General features: G+C 57.1%; 1 protein-coding gene across 2 annotated transcripts in view; it reads right to left on the minus strand.

Moving 5' to 3' along the window:
• The window catches only part of SDC3 (syndecan 3), a 45,009-nt gene that overhangs the window by 9,602 nt on the left and 14,039 nt on the right, over positions 1-21,368 (minus strand). Inside the window, exon 1 of one of the 2 annotated variants that reach the window (XM_027694003.1) lies at positions 6,427-6,582. The exons of the other annotated variant lie outside the window; for it this stretch is intronic. The gene's annotated coding sequence lies outside the window, so the exon portion shown is untranslated. Of the gene's footprint in view, positions 1-6,426; positions 6,583-21,368 lie in introns of those variants that run through there. 2 annotated transcript variants of the gene reach the window in all.

The raw sequence follows: 21,368 nt of genomic DNA on the forward strand, positions 1-21,368 counted from the left end.
CAGCAGGATCTGTGCCACATCCCAGGGATCCACTGACAGCAGCAGGAACAACCTCACAGACACAAAACACCTCCCAGGGCCACAACAACCCCCCCGAGGGGAGGGACAGCCCTCCCCCGCTGCCCCTCCCAGCCAGCCCGCAGGAGGGCACAGCTCTGCTCAGCCAGGGCTGTCCTGTGTGCATTCCAGAGGCTTGGAAGTTTATCCCGAGGAGGGAGGTGGCCCAGGGCCAGCCCCAGCTGCTGCCTGACCAGCTCAGTGCGTGTAATACCAGTGACCAAGCACCACGCTGCAATGTTCATGGAACTGCAGCATTCCCGCTGCTCAGGGGAGGGGAAACGTGGGATGGCAGAGCTTCCCTGCTCTCGCCTGTCCCCAGATCCCCGAGGCTGCTCCTCAGCCGCTCCTGTGTCCTGGGGGAGCCGGATACAAAACCACGGCGAGCAGTTACGGATGCTGAGCAACCCTTTGCTCCTCCCGGCATCCTTCATCCCGGGATTTCATCTGCCAGGAGCAGCCACGGGGGAACCCCAACTGCAGCAAGCACGGCCCCAGCCAAGCTTCGCAAAGCCTGCATTTGTAAAGCCTTGGGAACCCTCTCCGGGTGTACCCGGTGCAGACGGGGGGGTTGGGACGCGGCTGTTCCCAAAGAAGTCCCCTCCCGAGGTGCTGAGGTGACTCTGCTCCCAGCCAGGCTGCCCCAGCCCCAGCCCGGATGGTGTCGGGTCAGGCTCGGGCAATAAATCTCGGGAGCGGTCGGTGTTTATTTGGATTTACGGCCGCTCAGATCGTTAACGCTCCGCGTGCCCCGAGCCGGTCACGGTCCCTTCTCCCTCCCCCCGGCAATGAGGGGCTGCTCCCCCTCGCCCGGCTGGGATGAAGGGGAGGGGAATGCTGAGTTCGCCAGCCCGGGAAATCGCAAATCACTCAGGACGGCAGCTCCCACCTCCCGACCTGGGGCTGCCTCCCCATCCGTCACAGCGCCCCTCGGGATCCGTCACGGCTTCCCCTGCCCACCCCTCCCATTCCCCGCCGCAGCAAAGTCGCAGCTGCCTGGATTTGTCCCAAAAGAGAAACTTCATCCAGACTTTATCCCTGACCCAGCAGGTTCCACGGGGCCCGAGGGAAGCCGGAGGGAGCCCCGGGTGTGCTGGATCCATCCCCTGCAGCCCCCAGTCCCCTGGGATGGTGGCAGGGATTGTCCTGCAGGAGGGATGGAGCCGCTGCCCCGGTGAGTGTTGCAGGACCCAAGGGAAGGTTTTCCAGCGCATTTTATGGATTTTATGCCTGACTAGGGCTGGGGGGTCACACAAGGCACATCCACATTTTATGTCTGTCTGGGGGTCACAAAGCCACACCCACATCCGGCTCAGCCTCCTCCCGTGTGTGGGATGAGGGACACACTCCAGCACTCCAGGTTCTCCGAGCAGCCTCTCCGGGTGTCCAAAACTGAGCCAGGCCGGTGAAGAATCCTCGGGGCAGGGAGCAAACCCCAGTGTGATGCCCATCCTGGCCCTGTTCCCTCTTCCCCACCCCCTGCCCCGTGATGCCGAGGGCCGTTTATTAGCCAGCTCTGAGCCAAGGGCCAGCAGCTCCATCCCCGCAATTACAACTTCCCAGCTAATGGCTCTTGGCAGGGGTTCTCTAACCGGCTCAGCGCTGCCTCCCCCGCCCGCCTTCATTAGGGAAATTAAACCCGGGCTCGAGGCAAAGCCGCTGGAGGCACCGGGCTCACAATGGGCTGGGGGGCTGAATCACTTTCGGGGATGTCCAAATCCGTGGGAGATGAAAAGGAGTGGGAAGGTTTAAATGTGCCCCGCGAGGTGCTGGCTCTGCACCAGGACTGTCCTGCTCACAGGGAACTGCTCCTGCCACGTCCCTGTGCCCCAGGAGCCACCACTGCTGTGCCATGGGGACAGATCTGGCTCTGGCACTGTCCAGACCCCAACGAACTGCCCTGATCCCACTCCTCCAGCGTCCAGAAAGGTCACGGATCTGCTGCTGTAAAAGCAAGCCTTGATGCACAGCAGACTCCACAGGGCAGGGCCGGAAAGTCACATTTCAATGAATGTTCCTTCAGTGCTCTAAATGACCCAAAATAAATGCCAGACACAAAGGATTCGGATCTCAGCAGTGACGTGGGAACTACAGCGAGCTTGGATAAAAAACACATCATCCACTCCATCCCAGAGGACCCTTTTCCAGCCCTTCACAGGGCTGAGCAGGACTAGCAGATGGTGATACCCACCCACAACTCACTGCCCCCTTCACCTCTGCTCCCCAGCCTGGGTGGAACGACAGTCAAGGGGCCTCAACAGCACAAATCACACCCAAATCCTGCACTAAGAGCCTTGGAAAGCAAGAGAGAGCTCGGCCCCTTTGGCTTGGAGCATCAGAGTCGAGCAGGGGGATTAGAGAGGCTTCGATCCCTCTCCATTGTCCACACACACCTCACCCACCCAGCAGAGCGGGTGCCCCTTCCCTCCCTCTTCTCTCCCTTTATCAAGGTGGGTGACACCATTTTACAGGTGAAAAAACATAAATTGGGGGTAAGGGGTCTCACTCAGCCCCCCCACGAGCAGCTCTCCACAGGCACCGGGAATTTGGGAGAAAAAAATGAGGAAAACAGGGCACAGGAGGGACCCTCCCACCACCGTCATGGGTGATACAAAGATGCTCCTACAGAGCCCTCTGTGTCTTTGTGCTTGTCCCGGGGGGCTGGTTTGGGGCTGCCTAAATTCCCTGTTCCCCTAAATTCCCTCCCCTCCCCCTTCTCCAGGCAGGGGGGATCAGGGTGTTACGTTTTCGAGGGTGTTATATTTTTGAGAGTGTTACATTTTTGAGGGTGTTATATTTTTGAGGGTGTTCCCACTCCTCGGAAGGGCTTTTGCAGACCCTTAAAATTCCCCGAACGTGGAGCCCAGAACGTGCTGCCGTGGCAAAAACGCTCTCGAGTGCAGAGCGTTTCAGCCCGGGAGGGAGGTAAATCAATCCATCTTTAAGCACCGGGAGAGGCTGGGGAACCTCCCTGGGATGCTCCCAGGCCCTTCAGCCGGTAGCCAACGGCATGGCAACGGTCGCCATGGCAACCGCCTCCTCCATGGCGACGCATCCCGATGGAGCGAGGATGGGTGGTGTCCTCCAGCACATCCACCCGAGCCGGGGCTGGGGGCTGCTTCCCCCTCAACTGGGGTTGGGGGCTGCTTCCTGAGGGCTGGAATTAAATGGCCTCATGGGATGGGATCCGGGGGGAGAGAGGGAGATGTCCAAAACCACGGAGCAGCTCCCGAGGGAGCGGTTCAGGTGGGGGGAGAATCCTGACTGAAGTCGTGGAATCTGCTACCTGTGGGACTTTGTGGAGGGTGGGAGCATCACCCCGTGTCCCAGCAGACTGGGAGGGATCTGCCCCAGGCTGTGGGTGTTCCCCACCCTCCTGGCTTGTGGATGGAAGCTCAGGAGTTTTCCCTGAGGGAATCTGAGAGGAAATAAAAACATGAAGGTAACCAGGACACAGGTTTGGTTCGTGCCTGGTGAGGTGGCCAAGTCCTTTCCCTGGCACATGTGGCAGCATCCACGGAGAGCAGAGATGAGCAATTCCAGAGGGGTGAACCTCAGGAAAGTACAGCATTCCAAGGAGCCCCCACACCTCCTCCCTCCAGGTCCAGCCTCACATCCCAAGGAGCCCACAGGCCTCTCCCTGCACCACACGTGGGGCTGGAGATCAGGAGGCTCCTGCCAGGAGAAGACCTGGCATGGCAGGCTGGGCATGGAGGGATTTTATCCCATGGTATGGATGTCTGTGCCCATCCAGCAGCCTCTGGCACATCTGGGGCACGAGATGGGGCCCAGGCAGGGGAAAGGATGGGTGTGGAGAGCAACAGCAGGGACACGGGGGTGCTCCACATCCCAACAGCTGGGCAGGGAAAGAGGGAACAGGGGATGGAATCAGCGTGAAAGCACCTGGAGAACAGGCCAAGGTAGTGCAGGAGAGCCCAAGGACCAGCTCGATGTCCCATCCCTCCCCACCCCTTGGGGACAAGCACAGGTTCTTGTCTCTGCCTCCCAACTTTTTCCCATTCTGGTTCCAAACCCGCAGCAAAACCAAAAAACCAAAGTCCCAAAGTCTGTTTGGATTCCAAGCCAGCTCTGGGAAGCCCAAATCCCTGCTCCCAGAGCAGCCCCTCAGCCCTGGGGGCCACAGGGGCATGGGGAGAGGACAAGACTGGTCCTGCCAGGATGGAGTGATGCCAATGGGCAGGAAAAACAGCACCCTGGGCTGTGTCCCTCGAGGGTGATGCTGGATGTGACCATACTGGAAAGCTTGGAAGGACACAGCCAGGGTCAGCAATCCATCAGGGACCCAAAGCCTCGTGCTCCAGGAAAACACATTTACACTGAGAACACATGACGGGAGAAATGTTGCTTATTTCAATATTTTCCATGAGATATTTTCACCCCTTGAAAGCCCTTTTCTGGTGTTTTATATAGAAAACCTTAATAACTCATCCCAACACGTGACTTAGGGACACTGTAAACAGTTGAAATAATATTAACTCTCACATGAAGCTGGAATGAAAACATTGTTTCTTGAACCTTAAAACGCTCCACAATTCTTTTTCCCGCTACAAAACATTGCTGAATTTCCACTCTTCCATCCAAGGCTGGGAGCTAAAAATAGGTCTGTTGGAAAGCAGCAAAGTGGTGTCACCAGGAGCTGCTGCTTCAGGAAAACACCTCCATGTCCCATCAGACACAGGATCAGGGAATCAATCAGGTTGGAAAAGACCTCTGGGATCATCGAGTCCAACCCGTGACCCGACCCCACCTTGTCACCCAGCCCATGGCACTGAGTGACACATCCAGTCTCTGCTTAAACACCTTAAACAGGTTGGACTCGATGATCCCAGAGGTCTTTTCCAACCTGGCTGACTGCGTGATCCTGGTGGGAATGGGGGCTGGGTGCTCACACCACTGGAGATCCCACTCCCAGGATGTGATGGGAGCACCAGCCAGTTGTTTTGTGTAAGTTCATTGTTCCTCAGCTTAATTAAGCCCCTGACTAACAGCTGCCCAAACCCCGGCGCATTTTGGATTTAATAGGCCGCTTATTTTATGCAAGTAAAATAATCATTAACGTTTAGCGAGGAGCAGCAATTATTCCGGCTTTGTATCGACTCCCCGCTGCCAACACGGCGAATGGGAGGAGAATGGAGCAGGGCTGGATGTGGGAACATCCCAAAAATGGACACAGGCACTCCTGAGTGTTCAATATCCCTCAGGGAATATCAAGAAGCACCGAGTCCAGGTGCCCTGGATCAGGCTCAGCTCTTCAAACAGCATCTCCTCCTCCTCCTCCTCGGTTTTGCCTGTCTCCACCGTCATTTTTTATCCCAGTTCTTCCATGGATTAGTGCCAGATCTCACCCCACAGCACAATAAATATCCCTGAGCCGGGGCTGGCATGAACAGCAGCGAATCTCCCGGCGTGAATTGTCTCTCACACCTCTCCCGGCACACTCCGCCTTCCACCTCCAGGAGACGCAGCAGAGAAACCCAAACACACAAACAGAAGCCCTCAACCTCCTGCTGCCTGCAAAGAAGAGGCAAAGCCGAGCCCAGGGAGGCCCTGGGGTCGCATCAGCCCCGAGGTGGCTCCTCAGGGTTCCCCGGGGGTCGCAGGTCCCCCCCCCAAGCCCTAAAAGTACCCCAAGGACCCCCCCCGTGTTTGCTCCTGTGCATCCACAGCGGCTCAAAACGTGGCACTTCACCCCACAGGGTTTGGCCAGAGCTGAGGGAGCCCTGGATGATGCTGGTGGAGCTGGGAAGGGAGCAGGAGGTTGCCCAAAGTCCGGCTGAGGCAGCAAAGAGCCAAGACAAAGCTGAGCTCTACAGACCCCCCCCGGGTACCCAGGGGTGGGGAGAGCCCTGTGCCTGGAGCACCCACTCCCCCAAACACCCCAAACCCACAGTGCCCTCCATCCTCCTGCCCAGAGCATCCCACTGATCCATGGGGGCGATGGGAACAGCCTGCCTGGGATGGGGCAAACCCACGGGGTGGGCAGAGCTTGGCACACGGGGCACCCGCCCCCCCTGCCCTGCTCCACCCCCCTGCTCCAGCTGGCCAGGCCCGGCTCTTTTCCACCCCGAAGGATTCACTCCAGACTCATTAATTCCCGAGGGATTGCACATTGCCATGGCGACGCAGGCATTCCCTGGAAAATCCTGCCCTCCCTGGCTGCCCACAGAGCCCGGAGCAGCACCCAGGGATGCTCAGGGAGGGTCTCAGCCCCCGGGCCCCCCCTCCCGGGGGTGGGAGCCGCTGGCTCCAGCAGGAGCTCCCCCAGTCATTAGGGCATTGATTTAATTTGCTCTGCTCCGTAATCCTATTGCAGCTTTAACGTGCAAAACTGTCTCGAGCTTTTCTCACCTTCCACAAAGGCTCGTTTCAGAGCTCCCTCGCCTCCCTGAGACTCCAAAGAGCTGCAAAATAGGACTTTATATATATATATATATATTCATTCTTTTTCCTGCCCTTCCTCGAGGCTCGGCACAGGGACGGCTGCTGTGTCTGTTAAACACCTTCCCAACGGCCTTTAACACCTTCCAAACGGCCTCCTCGGCTGCAGGAGGGTGAAAATTGGCACTTTGGGATTCACACATTCCCCGTCTCGCCTCGGGCTCCTCCAGGGAGACCCGCGGGTGTGGATGGGCCCCAGGAGAAGGTGGTCCCGTGCTCCCCATCCAGGCCATGGAGGTGGAGTCTGGCCAAGGCCAACACCTTTGGTGTTGCTGAGGGGACAACACGGGGGACAAGTCACCCCGTGCCTCGGTTCACCCACCCCCAAAACAGTGCCACTAATTCAGGGGAGGGATGAGAACGGGCAGGGGCTGCTCTCCCATGCCCGGGGGGGGTTGGGGACCAGGATCCGTCTCTGCAGAGGGACATCCACGGCTCACCCCCTCACCCCCACATCTGCTGTCCCAGCAGCTCATGTTTCCCTGCTCCCCCCGCTCTCCCAGATGGAATTCTGGGCTCAAAGTCAGAGTTTCCCCCCAGCCAGACCTATAAAAGTCCACCCAGGGATGGTGGAGAGGCCAAGGGGAGAAGGAAGCTGGATTGTGTCATGTCTGGTGGCGCAGGCAGTGAGGAGACCTTTCCTTTTCCTTTTATTTTTTATGATTCCCCCTTTATTTTTTTCCTTTATTTTTAACTTTTTCTTGTAGCCCCTCAATTCCCCAGGGCACTGACTGAACCTCTTGCCTCTCCCAGCAAAGACACAGAGAGAAAAAAAGCTCATTTCCAGCCCCCTTTAGCGGAAAGACCAGAAATTTCCACATTAATGCCCCAAAACTAGAAGCAAAAAATCCCCCAAAGACTCAAGAACTTTCGAGATGCCAGAAGAGCTCAAAGGAAAGTTTTGCACACCTAGAAAATAAACCTGATGATGAGGAGCTGTGAGGGCACAGGGGTGGGAAAGAACTGGGGTGCTGCACTTGGCTGGAGAGCAGCCTCCCCTCTCCTAATTACTCCTGATTACCCCCGAGAGGCTTTTGGTGGGGACCTGAACTAATTATTGCCACTTCACATGGCACCTCCGTTCATCCTCCTGCCTGCTGCCCACCGAGGAGAGGTGAAAATAAACAGCTCCCTGGTTATCTTGGCCTCGTGAGGGGTTTTTTTCCACCCCCAAGGAGCAGCTGATTCCTTCGGGAGCTCCCTCCAGGGGAGGCTCAGCCTCCCAAAGCCACCGGCAGCCCCAGCACAGCCCTGCTGGGAGCTGGGGTGTTTTTTTGGCGACAGCTTGAGCTGCACCCAAATCTCCCAGACAGATGGTTGGGCTGATTACACACTTCCCAGGTCACCCGAGGGCATCCCTGGCATTTCCACAGGCCCACCAGCTCCAGAACGACAGAAAATACGGATTCTCCCAGCCTCACATAGGGAAGGAGCTTTTTTCTCCCCCCTTTCCACCATTTTTGCTGCCAAGGGGAGCCCGTTTCTTTCCCTGGCAGCTGGAAAAACACCAGTGCCCATGAGCCCCGTGGAGAAATCCTCTCTCCAGGCTCGGTTTTCCTTTCCAACTCCAGCAGCGGGAAGGGGGAAGGAAAAATAGGTGCTGGGATAGTTTGGAGCCTCAGACACTGGAGCCCTTGTTCTCCACTGGCCACTGCACGGCCGGAGAGGGGGAAACCCAATCCTGCTCCCTCCCTGCTTGGAATTCCCGGCTCTCCCGTGTCACAGCACCAACTCAAAATATTCGGGAGGTGCCAGCCCTGGGGACTCAAGGATTTAACAGCCTGTGCATTATAGCAAGGGGGGGATGGAGAGAGGTTTTCCAGGTTCCTCGCTCCCAGCTCTCCTGTTTTTGTGAGCCCCCAAAGTGGGATGGAGCCCGGAGAGGGATTTGATCCTTGTTGAGGACAAAATCCCAAAGCAAAACCCACATGGGATGTGGGGAAGAGGGAGTTAATCCTTGTTGAAACCACGCCTGAGGACAAGATCCTAAAGTAAAACCCACCTGGGATGTGGGGAGGAGCACACTGGGATGCAGGGACGACGCTGGGACCACCGGGTGCAGTGAATTCCCGGGAATGCCGTGCTACCCTCACCGGGGGGAGGCTCCCGATTCCAAGAGTTAATCCACCAGCACTTCAAAGATGTGCAAATGCCAAGTGTAGACACTTAAATACCCGATTTTTCACACCTTAAAAATAGAGCGCGGGGCGCTCAGGCTCGGAGCACCCAGGTGCTGGAGCTGCCGAGGGGGTGGGAACACCCCGGCTCCGGCTCCCTGCCAACGGTGAGGGGCTCCCGGAGCACATGGAACCGCTTCCCACCGCCAGGAGTAACCCAATTTCTGCTGTCTGGCCTCATCACTCAGCTCTCCAGAGGAATTAGAGCAGGGTGGGGAGTTCACACCGGACTCCCCGCCGTGCCCAGGGGTGGCAGGTGATGCCACAGCACAGGGAAAGCCCAGCAGCCGCCTGGAGCCACATCCTGCCTCTACCCACAGCCAGACAGAAGTGGCTGAGGCCAAAAAAAATCATTTAATCCACATTTTCCAGCTGTAAAAAACCAGCTCATCACCCTCCAAAGGTGCTCAGGAGCAGGTCGGCATTTCCCACTCCCTGCAGAGCTCGAATTAGAAGGGAGGGGAAAAAAAGCTATTTCCCTTTTCTAGTCCACACACAAAGAGCCTTCAACCTGTATTTATCTGCCCTGAACTTTATCTGCTGCAGTTATTCGTCTGGAAATGCAATTAATCTCCTTTAGGATGCGCGGCCGCTCTCCTCACCCCACCCAGGGGTGCTCAGCACTCAAACCTGACGTGGAATAAAGGCAAATAAAAAGGAAATTAAAACAAAAAAAATACAAAAAACCCCCAAACAAAACAAAAACAAAAACCCCCAAATCAAACAAACAAAACAAACAACCAAACCTCACAAAACCCCAATACAAATAACAATAAACCCCCCAAAACAAAACACTTTTCCCTGCACGGGGCAGCTTTTTTTTTTTAAATTCCGGGGTTTTGGATGTTAATCCTGTTTTGTGCAAAGGGAGGAGGAACGGGACAGCCCCCGGCAACGGAGTGACCCCAAATGCAGCCCCCACTGGAACACTGGGATGTGGTTCCCAGCGTTTTATCCCGTCTGGAAGTGCTTAGCTCTGCCCCACACCAATAAAGCTCAGGTTTCAACATGAAAGGAAACGTCTGGGATCTGCCACAGATGAGAGCCCTGACCCGAGCTTTGCCCGGCTCTGGTTACTGGTCCCGGCCCCGCTGGGCTCGGTTTACCGGGGAAAATAAAAGAGCTGGAGGCTTCAAACCTCCGAAAGGAGCAAAACCTCTGCCAAGGGACAAACCCACTCCGTGCTCGCCCTGCCCCCGCGCCGGGAATGGGGGATTCGGAGGCCTTTTAGTGGGAAATGTTTCCAGGTCTCCCGTCCCTGTGGGAGGGGGGAGGTGTGAGCGGGGGTTACGCTGCTGGAAGGAGTCGATCAAATATTTATAGAGCCCGTGTTTCCTGCCCCGGGATGAAGCCCTTTTAGTGCAACGGAGTCAAAAACGAGCCCTTCCCACTCCGCCTTCCCCAGGATAATTACACCGGTACAGTCACGGGATGGCAGAGCTTCAGCACTCACCACAGAGACAAAAACCAGCGGCCTCAAGTCAGCACCAACTAAGCAGCACCAGCCCCAGAGCTTTGAGAGCAAGAGGGTTTGCATTTTGATCACACCACCCATCTGCCCAGCCCAGCATCAGTGGTCCCAGAGAAAGAGCCCCTCTGTGCCACTGGCCTGGAGAGCTGCTGGGACACCCTGGGATCCTCACTGCTCTTTGCCTCCTCCTCCGGGTGGGATCTTTCCATCCTCACAGCAGCTCTTCAGTTTTGTCACATTTGTTCAATACTGGGAGGAAATTGTTCCCTGGGAGGGTGGGGAGGCCCTGGCCCAGGTTGCCCAGAGAAGCTGTGGCTGCCCCTGGATCCCTGGAAGTGTCCAAGGCCAGGTTGGAGCCACCTGGGTTGGTGGAAGGTGTCCCTGCCCATGGCAGGGTTTGTTGGACTAAACGACCTTTAAAGTTCCTTCCAACCCAAACCATTCCATAATTCCATGACACTGTGAAGTAGCAGGACCATGAGCACTGGTGGAGTCTGCACGTGCTGGAGCTGGTATTTGGGGTGGTCTGGAGGGAAATGCCCCTTACAGGGCCTCTGCTGGGTGCCTCCACCTCACCCATCCCAAAGCACTTGGGGATGGAAGGGGAAAAACACCCTCCTCTGCCTGACAGGGAGAGAGAAACTGAGGCAGAGCAAGGGAATGGACAGCAGTGGCAGAGTCCAGCATGTTCTTAATAAGGGCAGCCTTTGCTCTCCTCCACCTTCTCAAGCTGGCCAGGGTCAGACAGACACAGCAGGACATCCCAGTGCGTGGGGCTGCCCGTGGGAAGCAGCTCCAAGTCCTTGTTCTCCTACCTTTCCATCAGCCCTTGGTCAAATCCCTTTGGTTTCCTCCTGCAGATGGGTCACTTGGGCAGCAGGGAGGATTTCTACCCCTTCAACTCTTGCAAGAGCCCAGGGCAGCTCTGTGCCCCCCGCAGGGAAGCCAGGCTGGGTGCTGGGTGCTGGGTGCTGGTCCCACTGGGTGCTGGTCCCACTGGGTGCACCAGTAAGAAGGACAGACACCCAACATCATTCCCTTCTCCTCAGGGAGAGGAAATGCTGTGTTTCCCAAGGAGAGGAGATCTCCAGGGGCTGGAGGCAGCGGTCAGGGGTCCTGATGTCCATCCTCCATGGAAGGATGAATCCTGGGAACAGCTGAAGGCAAATCCCTGGTGCCCACAGAGCTGAGCAGCTCCAACCTGGGGACATCAAAAGGTCCTGCCAGCAGGATTGGGGTGGCTGCAGTGACCCGGGGGAGAATCCCATGTGGGAGTGGGAGCATCCACTCCAGCATTCCCGTGGGGAAACGGAGTCACAAAGCAGCTGGGAAGCATCTCCCCAAAAGCTTTCAATAGCCTGGGAGAGGATCCAGGAATCCTGGCCTGCACCTCACACAACCTCTCCTTGGGGGATGTGGAAAGCCAAAATTCGGGATGTCATGACCTGATCCAGCATCTCTGCCAATGTGATCCCAGCACTATTCAGCCCCGCTGCAGCGATGGGGCATCATGGAAAACAAAACAAAAAAGGGGGGAAAAACATCAGAGAGGGGAAAAAAAAAAGCTTTTCGGCTCACCAGTTGGTTTTCTTTTTCTTTTTTTTTTTTTTTCCCCAGATCTAAAATTGATTAAAATAAACCCAGTGATCTGACTGAGCTGTTTCTATTTAGGACCCGAATAAAGACTTGTGAGCCCAAAAGCTTATCTGCTTTGGAGCTTTTTTTCCCCAACCATATCAGTTGCTCTAATAAAAGATCCAGCCTCTCCCTGGCAGCCTCCCCGCACTCACATCCCTCCAACTGCCACAATTCCACACGTACAACCACCCCCCCCCACGGATTCCTCCTCTGGCTGGAGCGAGCACTGAGCTCCCCAACTGCTGCTGCTCAGCAGAGGAGCAACAAGGTTCCAACTCACCCACAGCTGCTGCTTGATTTGCAAAAATAAATTAGTAAACAGCAAGAATTTGTGGTCAAAAATCCGCCTCCTCCTCCCTGTTTGTTTTCAGGGCTGCTGGAGGTTTTCCCACCACGTTCCCAACCCTGCACAGTGCCCTCTCTCCATGGGAACACCTCCACGGAGCGAGCTGTCCCACTGTGGGGGATGTTGTCACAGGTTGGATGTACCATAACTACGTTTTCGCCCTTAAGGAGTCTAAAGAGAAACCTGGAGCCTCCCCAAGCACCCCCCCCCACAAATCCTGGGCACCTGCCCAGCACCAGGAATGATGCTGGAAAAGCCATGGGAGATGGTTTGTGTGGAAAGGGAACAGCAAGGCCACAGCCCAGCCATGGGTGAAGGGGGTTGCTGGGCTGTGTCTGGGTCACCTTGACCATCTTCCTGTGTGTGGGGATAGTGGGAAATCCAAGGAAGCAGAACTGTGCTGACAAACATGTTGGGATGCTCTGACAGGGTTTCACAGAATCCTGGAATACCCTGAGCTGGAAGGGACCCACAAGGACCATCCATCCAACTCCTGGCCCTGCACAGACACCCCAACAATCCCCCCCGTCCCTCAGAGTGTTGTCCAAACCCTCCTGGAGCTCTGGCAGCCTTGGGGCTGTGCCCACTGCCCTGGGGAGGGGTTGTTCCCTGGGAATGTGGGACCCAAACCCTGGTGATGGAGAGGGGACTGAAGTCCCACAGACCAGCTCTCCCCATGTTCCCAGTGCCCAAATTCCAGGCTGAAAACACAGAAGCACAGATGGTGAGGCTGGAAGAGACCACTGGAAGGGATTTATCCAACCCTCCTGATCAAGCAGAGACCCCCAGGGCAAGTTATCCAGGATTGTGTCCGGAGAGCTTTTGGATTTCTCCAGGGAAGGAGATTCCACAGCCTATCCCAGTGCTCTGTCACCCTCACAGCAACCAAGTCCTTCCTCGTGCTCAGGTGATTGGTGATGCTCCTGCAAACTGGGCTCCCAGGCTCACCAAATCTGGGATATCTCCCTTCTCCCGGGGACACCAGTGGCTGGTGTCACTTCCAGCCTTCCCTTGTGCAAACCCACCGTGACCCAGCCGGGCTGGCACCACTCCCTGCCCCCAGCCAGCAGGTTTTGGCCCAGCTCTTGCCCATGCCAGGCTCATCCCATGCTCCTTGCTCTGCCCGTGGCCAGTTCAGCGAGGGACAGGGTGAGGATTAGGGCTGGGCTGGGACACGGAGGGATTACCCACAGCCCTCCCTGGGCTCCCAGATGCCAGCAGATTGTCTGTGCCGGGGGGGAAGGGCAGCATAAAACCTCAGGCCCTTGGTATTTGATGGATTTTTAGGGTGTAATAAAACAGAGGATTTACCTGGGGAGGTTTAAATGCTAAAATTACCTGTGGGAGGTGCAGGGGGAGGGGCAGGAGTGAGAGACGTGCACTGAAAATGCTGTGCTGGGTGAGCAATCCCTGCCTGAGCAGAGGGGAAGGTTTTCCCCAGGGAATTTATTCTCTGGAATTTATTAGTAAATAAATTAATGCATTCTCAGGAATTTACAACCCCATGCCAGTCTCGGAGCGAGGCACCACCACCCCTTTGTCACCCACTGGGAAAGTGAGTCATGGACCCAGCAGGGCTGGAAGTCACTTCTCCATCAACTCCACCAGGAACGATCCCTGAAAGGAGCAGGGATCTCCCTCTGCTCTTCCCTACAAACATCAGCCCCTCTGAGCACCCCAAAGACCCCCCAACCCCCACATTGCACCCACCACCCTGGAGCTTGTGTTCATCCCAGCCCCATCCTGCCTCTCCTCCTGCCCCCTTCCCAGAATGCACAAGGACATTGGTGTGTCTGCAGATAAATCCCCTATTTTTAGCACCTCATATCATTAACCTCTCTGGGACTCTCTGCTCCACGTGCTATCCCCAGGGACAAGGTTTCCAAGGGTGCATCACAGCCGGGATGGGGAAGGCACAGGAACAGCAGCCAGAACAACAGCCAGGGTCGATGTGGGGTGGAGGGGAGGGTGTGCCCTGTGCTTGCCCCCAGCTATCAGAAATAAAGGGGTTTACACATTCCAGGGGGCACTTAAACAGTGGATTTGAGGTCACAGCCCAACCTGGGAGTGGGAATGCCAGTAAAGGGGTGATGGTTCTGCCCTCCCTGACCCCAAAACCCCAGCAGGGCTGAGCTGGACAGGCAGCCTGGCCCAACATCAAGGATTAATGGGGAGTTGCCTGTTCCAGCTGGCCCAGAGGTTCTCCACAGGATGCTCCCAGCACGTGCTGCACCAGCCCCTGATCTCTGCCCTTTGCAGAGGGTGAGGCCCTGCCCAGCCCTGCTCCCTGCCCAGAGCCCTGCCCGTGGCAGCACAGCAGGGATGTGGGGATGGGAGCAGGAGAAACAGTGCCAGTGACACACTGCCCAGGGATGTTCTGTGGAAATCAGCTCTGACTGCACTAATTGCAGTGACAGGGCTGGGAGGGACCCCCCAGCCAGGCTGTGTCTGTCCTGCTCCAGGTCAGGGGCAGCTCCAGGGCTCTGGTTCCCGGTGCTGTGAGATGTCCCAGCCTGGGCTCATCCCCAGCAGCTGCTCCAGGGGATTCTGCCCCTCTCAGGTGAGACCCCCCTGCAGAGCTGCCTCCAGCCCTGGGAACAACAGCACAAGGATGTGGAGCTGCTGGAACAATTCCAGAGGAGGCCCCGGAGATGCTCCAGGGCTGGAGCCCCTCTGCTCTGGAGCCAGGCTGGGAGAGCTGGGGGGGTTCACCTGGAGCAGAGAAGGCTCCAGGGAGAGCTGAGAGCCCCTTGCAGGGCCTAAAGGGGCTCCAGGAGAGCTGGAGAGGGACTGGGGACAAGGGATGGAGGGACAGGACACAGGGAATGGCTTCCCACTGCCAGAGGGCAGGGATAGATGGGATATTGGGAAGGAATTGTTCTGTGTGAGGGTGGGGAGGCCCTGGCACAGGTTCCCCAGAGAAGCTATGGGTGCCCCTGGAATCCCTGGAAGTGTCCAAGGCCAGGTTGGAGGTGGCTTGGAGCAACCTGGGCTGGTGGAAGGTGTCCCTGCCCATGGGAGGGGGTGGCACTGGATGGGCTTTCAGGTCCCTTTCCACCCAAACCACCCCATGATTCCATGACTCTTTAGCCCCTGCCTGCCCTGTGCAGGGTGACCCAGGCTCCTGGGTCTGGCACTTGGCACCACTTGTTCCCTCCCAGGCCCACGATTTTGGGGGTCCCTCCTGGAGGACACCAGTGCTGTGTGTGGGCTCAGAGGGTGCAGTGGGAGGTGGGGGATGTCTCAGGTGCAGAACCAGTGGCCCCAATGCTCCCACACCCTGTTTTGGGTGATGCTCCCTGTCCACACAACATCCCAGTGAGCCGGTGGAAATTCCTCTGAGACCTCCCAGGAAAAGCCCTGGGTGCCAGGGGCGAGGTGGGGCAGAGACTTCAAGGCCAGGCCTTACTCACAGAGGTAAAAAAATGCCACAATCCCTTTGGCACGCACAGAACTGCTCCCCCCACCCCAAAACCAGCACTGACATCCCCCACCACCACCTGACCCCAGCCCAGCCCTGAGTGGGCAAAATCCACCCCCCAGGGTGACCTGCCCAGGGCCACCCCGGGGTGACACCACCCCAACCTCTAATTGCAAGCCCCCCAGTGGCACATTTCCCAGCCCCCAGAGCCCACCACCCCCCTGTGTCCCTCCTGTCCCCGGGGTTTATCTCCCCTAAGCCGATTGCCGGTTCTGCCGCCGGTGCTGGGGCCGCCCCCGGTGACCCTCCGGGCTCCAGGTGAGGCAGGAGCTGCCTCCAGGGATTACAGGGAATTATGGACACTGCTTAAACAGGGTGGCAGCGAGACAGAGCAAGGCAGGAGCCAAGGTGCCACCTGAGAGTGATGCCCAGACAGGAGCATCCTCCCCAGAGCTCTACGTCGAGTGTGCAGAGACAGGACCCGTGATCCTCTAGGGAGCAAAAGAGAATGGCTTTAAACCTAAAGAGAGCGGGGTTGGACGGGATATTGGGAAGGAATTCTTCCCTGGGAGGGTGGGGAGGCCCTGGAATGGATTTCCCAGAGAAGCTGTGGCTGCCCCTGGATCCCTGGAAGTGTCCAAAGCCAGGCTGGAGTAACCTGGGCTAGTGGGAGGTGTCCTTGCCCGTGGAACAAGATGGGCTTCAAGATCCCTCCAACCCAAACTATTCCATGCTTCTTGGTTACTCCCAACCATGGCAGGTGCTTGGCCTGGCCCAAACCTTCCCTCAACAGAGGTGGGAAATGCCCACGGGGTGTTTTCCCTGTTTCCATGAGCAGCTAAGTCCGGCTCCAAACTCAGCCCCTGAAGGAATCACCCATCCCTGCCACCCCAGCAATCCCAGAACAAGGGGTTTCCCCCAATCCAGGCACACCCAGTCCCTCTGCACCTCTGGCTTGGGGGAAACCCCTTGTTTTGGGATGCTGGGGTGGCAGGGATGGGTGATTCCTTCATGGGGAGGTACAGAGGGGGATTGTCCCTGTGTGGGTGAGCCCCTCACTGGGGTGTCTCCGGGATGGATACTCTTCCCATCATGGATACGGGGCTGCAGGGTCCGTTCCAGGCTCCAGGGGCTGAGCCAGGGTCTGCTCCTGCAGGGACCAGATGGCTCAGGGGAGCCTAATCCTGCCTGTGTGGGCGAGGAGGGCTCTGGGACCTCCGGCCGAGCAGCTTGTGGAGAAAGGGGGGCAGGAGGGTCCCAAAGCAGGGGACAGCACTGAAACATGGGGGGGGACAGGCTGGGGGCTGCCCACGGCTCTGAGATGCTCTTAGGGAGTTAATCCCCTCCTTGTGGGAGATACAGGAAAGCCAAAGGAAAGCTCCACAGGAAAACCAGGTGTAACACCCCCACCCTGCTGCCCTGGGTGCATTTTCAGGGCAGGGAGCTGAGGCCACAGCAGGCTCTGGCCACACAGAAGGAAAAACAGCCTCCAAGCCTGGAGGAGCTGCAGGAAAACCTCTGATTTGATGATTACATGGTCCATTCTAAATTTAAAACTTACCAACCAAGGTATATCCAACCTACCATCAGAGGAGTATCCCACCAGCACCTTCAGACCATGGAATCACAGAATGGTTTGGGCTGGAAGGGACCTTAAAGCCCATCCAGTGCCACCCCCTGCCATGGGCAGGGACACCTTCCACCAGCCCAGGTTGCTCCAACCTGGCCTTGGACACTTCCAGGGATCCAGGGGTAGCCACAGCTTCTGTGGGAAACTCGTTGCAGTGTTCCACCACCCTCATTGCAAACATTTTCCTTCCTCTATCTAAGTTAAAACTCCCCTCTTTTACTCTAAAACCGTCTCCCCTTGCCCCATCACAAAAGAGTTTGTCCCCATAGCACGGTGGGGATGGAGCTGCTGGAAATGGGTGGGAGGCAGCAGGGCCAGACCCAGGCTTGGTCCCTCCTGCATCATTTCCCACCATGGATTAAAAAAAATAACCCTTGGTTTTCTCCCCTAATTCCCCCAGGAAGGGTTTGTGGTGTCTGTGCTCCAGCTCCTGGTTACAATGCAGAGTGTGCAGAACACAGGTCACCCAGTGCTGTTGTTACACACCTGGATTCATTAAGAGGGGAAAAAAAAAGAGGAAAACTGTGGAGGGAGATGTGAGACACGGGAGCCACGGATGTAAAAACACCCCAGGGGTGACTTGTGGGGACTTGGCAGAGCATGGCCAGCACAGGGACAAGGAGCTGGTGGCACCTCCCCATCTGCACTGGCTCCAGGGGGATCTGCCATGGCCCCCCAGCTGGGGACAATGGGGGGGGTTGGGGTGTTTTTTGAGAGAGGATGAGGGAAGTTCACATAAATATCCATCAGCTGGAGCAGAGTGAGTCCCTGCTCCCAACAGCACTGTCCTGGGTGCTGCTTACAGGCTGCTCCTCAGGACCCCCTGTGTGCACCCAGCTGGGCACCCCGAGAGGAGCAGCTGGGTTTGCAGGGCACTCTTCACACCTTCCTCTTCCTCACTCTTCCTCAAGGAATACAGGCCAGCTCTGGCTCCCACTTTGGGGTTGGTCTGCAGCACAGGAAGGACGTGGAGCTGCTGGAGAGAGTTCAGAGGAGGCCCCGGAGATGCTCCAGGGCTGGAGCCCCTCTGCTCTGGAGCCAGGCTGGGAGAGCTGGGGGGGTTCACCTGGAGCAGAGAAGGATCCAGGGAGAGCTGAGAGCCCCTTGCAGGGCCTAAAGGGGCTCCAGGAGAGCTGGAGAGGGACTGGGGACAAGGGATGGAGGGACAGGACACAGGGAATGGCTTCCCACTGCCAGAGGGCAGGGATAGATGGGATATTGGGAAGGAATTGTTGGCTGGGAGGGTGGGGAGGGGCTGGCCCAGGTTGCCCAGAGAAGCTGTGGCTGCCCCTGGATCCCTGGAAGTGTCCAAGGCCAGGTTGGAGCAACCTGGGCTGGTGGAAGGTGTCCCTGCCCATGGCAGGAAAGAGATGACTTTTTAAAGTCCCTTTGAATCCAAACCATTCTATGATTCCACCATTCCACAGCTCCACTAAAGCAAAGGGATGTCATTTTGCTGTCCCCCAAACCTCTGACCCGATGTCTCATTCCAGCCAGGCTCGTTCCAACGCTCTCCCCACCATTCCCAGCCATTTCCCAGCGCTGCCAGCCGGCTGTTCCCGCTGCCTCAGATAACAGCCCTCCGCCAGACAATGAAAAGGCGAGGAAAAGAGCAATTACCCTTTTTTAAAGCCAGCCAAGCGCGGCCCCAGCCCTCCCACAACCCTCCCACCGCCTCCCGCTCCCTGCGCTGAGATTCCTGCGGCGGTTTGGTCCCCATGGCCCCAGAGATCCCCCCCTCCGCCAGGGCAAACCCCTTCCCTGCAGCAGGGAGAAGGCTTTGGGATGCTCGTGGAGCTCCTTGCACGCTGGGAAGGGGATCGCAGTGTTTTAGCTCATATCCCCCTTTAATTCGCAGCGGCCCGGGGAGGACAATGCTCCATTGTGTTGTGGGCAGTAAAAACCGATCCCGTGGCTGTTTGGGGAAGGAAAGGTTTCAGCTGGAAACGCCCGAGTGCCAAGGAAATCACCCGCTGGTAGATGTGGGACAGGGAACAGGCCGTGCCACACCTCAGATCCCTTTTTTCCGTGGTTTCCCGTGGGGAGCAGCGAGGGCTCAGCCCTCCCCAGGCCCGGCAGGGACGGGATGAGCTCAGCACGGTTCTTTGGGGACGTGGGGACACATCCCAGGGACCACGAGCCGGGCTGAAACCTCTTCTGCTTTTGGGCACGTGATGCCCTTCCCAGACGGTGACTCAGGCGACAGAAATCCCCCCTGGGCTGAGGCCACCACCGGGTCACGAAGCCACCACCGTGTCTCCTCTCTCCATGGGAACACTCCAAGGAGAGACTTGTCCCACCGTAGGGGATATTGGATGCACCAGAACTACTTTTTCCCCCTTAAGGAGACTAAGGAAAATCCCGGATCACCCCCAAAGGAGCCCCCCTGGGAGCTGGGGATGGCTCCAGTGAGCCGGGGGGCTGTCACCGTGCCGGGGGATGCTCCGGTGGAACCGCAGGAGAGGCGGCCGCGGGAGGAAAAAGCCTCTTAACGACCACAGAAAGCAGTTGTGGGAGTTTTTAATTTTCTCTCGCTCTTTAAACGCCACTTCATTTGCTGGGGATCGCCTTAATTGTGGTCATTAAGGCGGCCAGGGGAACGCTGAACCCCCGAGGGATGGGGCTGGGGGGAGGAATCTCTGACAGGGAAGATCTTCCAGCCCTACAAACCGCTCCCCTTCCTCCAAATCCTCCCTGTCCGGCAGCTCCTCTCCTTCGGTTTCCCCATCCCACAACTGAGGGGTCACAGAGGGTCCTCCTTGTGCTGCAGCTTGGTGGGATTCAAGACCTCCCCCAGCCCTGAGCTCCAAGAGCCAAGAAATTGTCACCGTTAAGGGGGATTTCCCCCAAGAAATTGTCCCCGTTAAGGAGGATTTCCCCCAAGAAATTGTCCCCGTTAGGAGGGATTTTTCCTGCATTTCCAAGCACATCAGGGCAGTAACATGGAGAAGGGGTTCTGGAGCAGCTGGAGGGGTCACATCCTGCCCCCAGGGTGAGGACGGGCAGCAGGACACACAGAGGTGGAGGGACCCCTCTGCTTTAACAGATTTTTGAGTGTTTTGTGCAAATCCCACCAACACAGCACGTGGGAACCCACGTCCTGAAGCTGCTCCCGATGGACCAGCCTGTGGCACCCAGGGAATTCCTGCAGTCCCCTCCTTCCTGGGATGCAGGGACCCCACCCAAAATCATCACCCCCAGCCACGGGAGCTCTCTCAGTACCATTCTGAGGGGTGCAAGAAGCACCAGGTCCATGAAAATGGCCATAAAATCATGGAATCATCACTGCTGGAAAAGCCCTCTCAGCCCATCGGGTCCAACCACTGACCCACGTCCCCAGGTGCCACATCTACACATTCTTTAAATACTTCAAGGGATGGGGACTCTCCACCACTGGAGGGCTGGACAACCTTTTCCATGAAGAAATTTTTCCTGCCCCTCCCAATCAGTTCTCCTGCCGAGCCACAGCTCACGATCCTCCTAATAATAATTAATCAGGAATATCTTCCAGCCTCTCACAGGCAGCTGCAGATTAACACCAACTCCCCCTCCCCACAGACAGGACTCAAAACTGAAAAAACCCAAGGAGCCCTTTTCCCTTTCCTTCTGGCATTTATTCAGGATTAACCAATCCTTTTTTCCTGACCACCAGCCCCGGCAGCAGGACGGGGTGCTTTCCAAGCTTGTGTGTGTCCAACAGGAGGGAGTTCCTGCCCACCTTCCTCGGAGTTGTCATGGAAATCGGAATGGGTGGCGATTAAGAAGCTGCTAAATACAAACGTGCCACAGTTCTCCTCGGGATTCCAGCCTTAAGGAGATCAGCTGGAGGAATCCAGCCCTGGGTTCAAGGGGAAGTGATGGAAGGAAATCCAACCTCTGGATGGGATGGAGAGAGGAGCAGTGTCCCGAGTCCATCCAGACAAGAGTCAGGCTGGAAAAAATGCAGCTTTAAAGGTGTTTACTGTCCTATCTATGAGGGGGATTCCCCCACTACGAGGAATCAAACCCCCAAACACTGGGAAGCCAGGGTGGGATCCACAGAGTGGGATCCACAGGCTGGGATGAAGGCAGGGAGCCAGGGTGGGATCCACAGGCCGGGATGAAGGCAGGGATGAAGGCAGGGATGAAGGCAGGGAGCCAGGGTGGGATCCACAGGCCAGGATGAAGGC

Source organism: Neopelma chrysocephalum, unplaced genomic scaffold (genome assembly GCF_003984885.1).
Source record: "Neopelma chrysocephalum unplaced genomic scaffold, ASM398488v2 Primary Assembly neopelma1_95, whole genome shotgun sequence".
Lineage (NCBI taxonomy): Eukaryota > Metazoa > Chordata > Aves > Passeriformes > Pipridae > Neopelma > Neopelma chrysocephalum.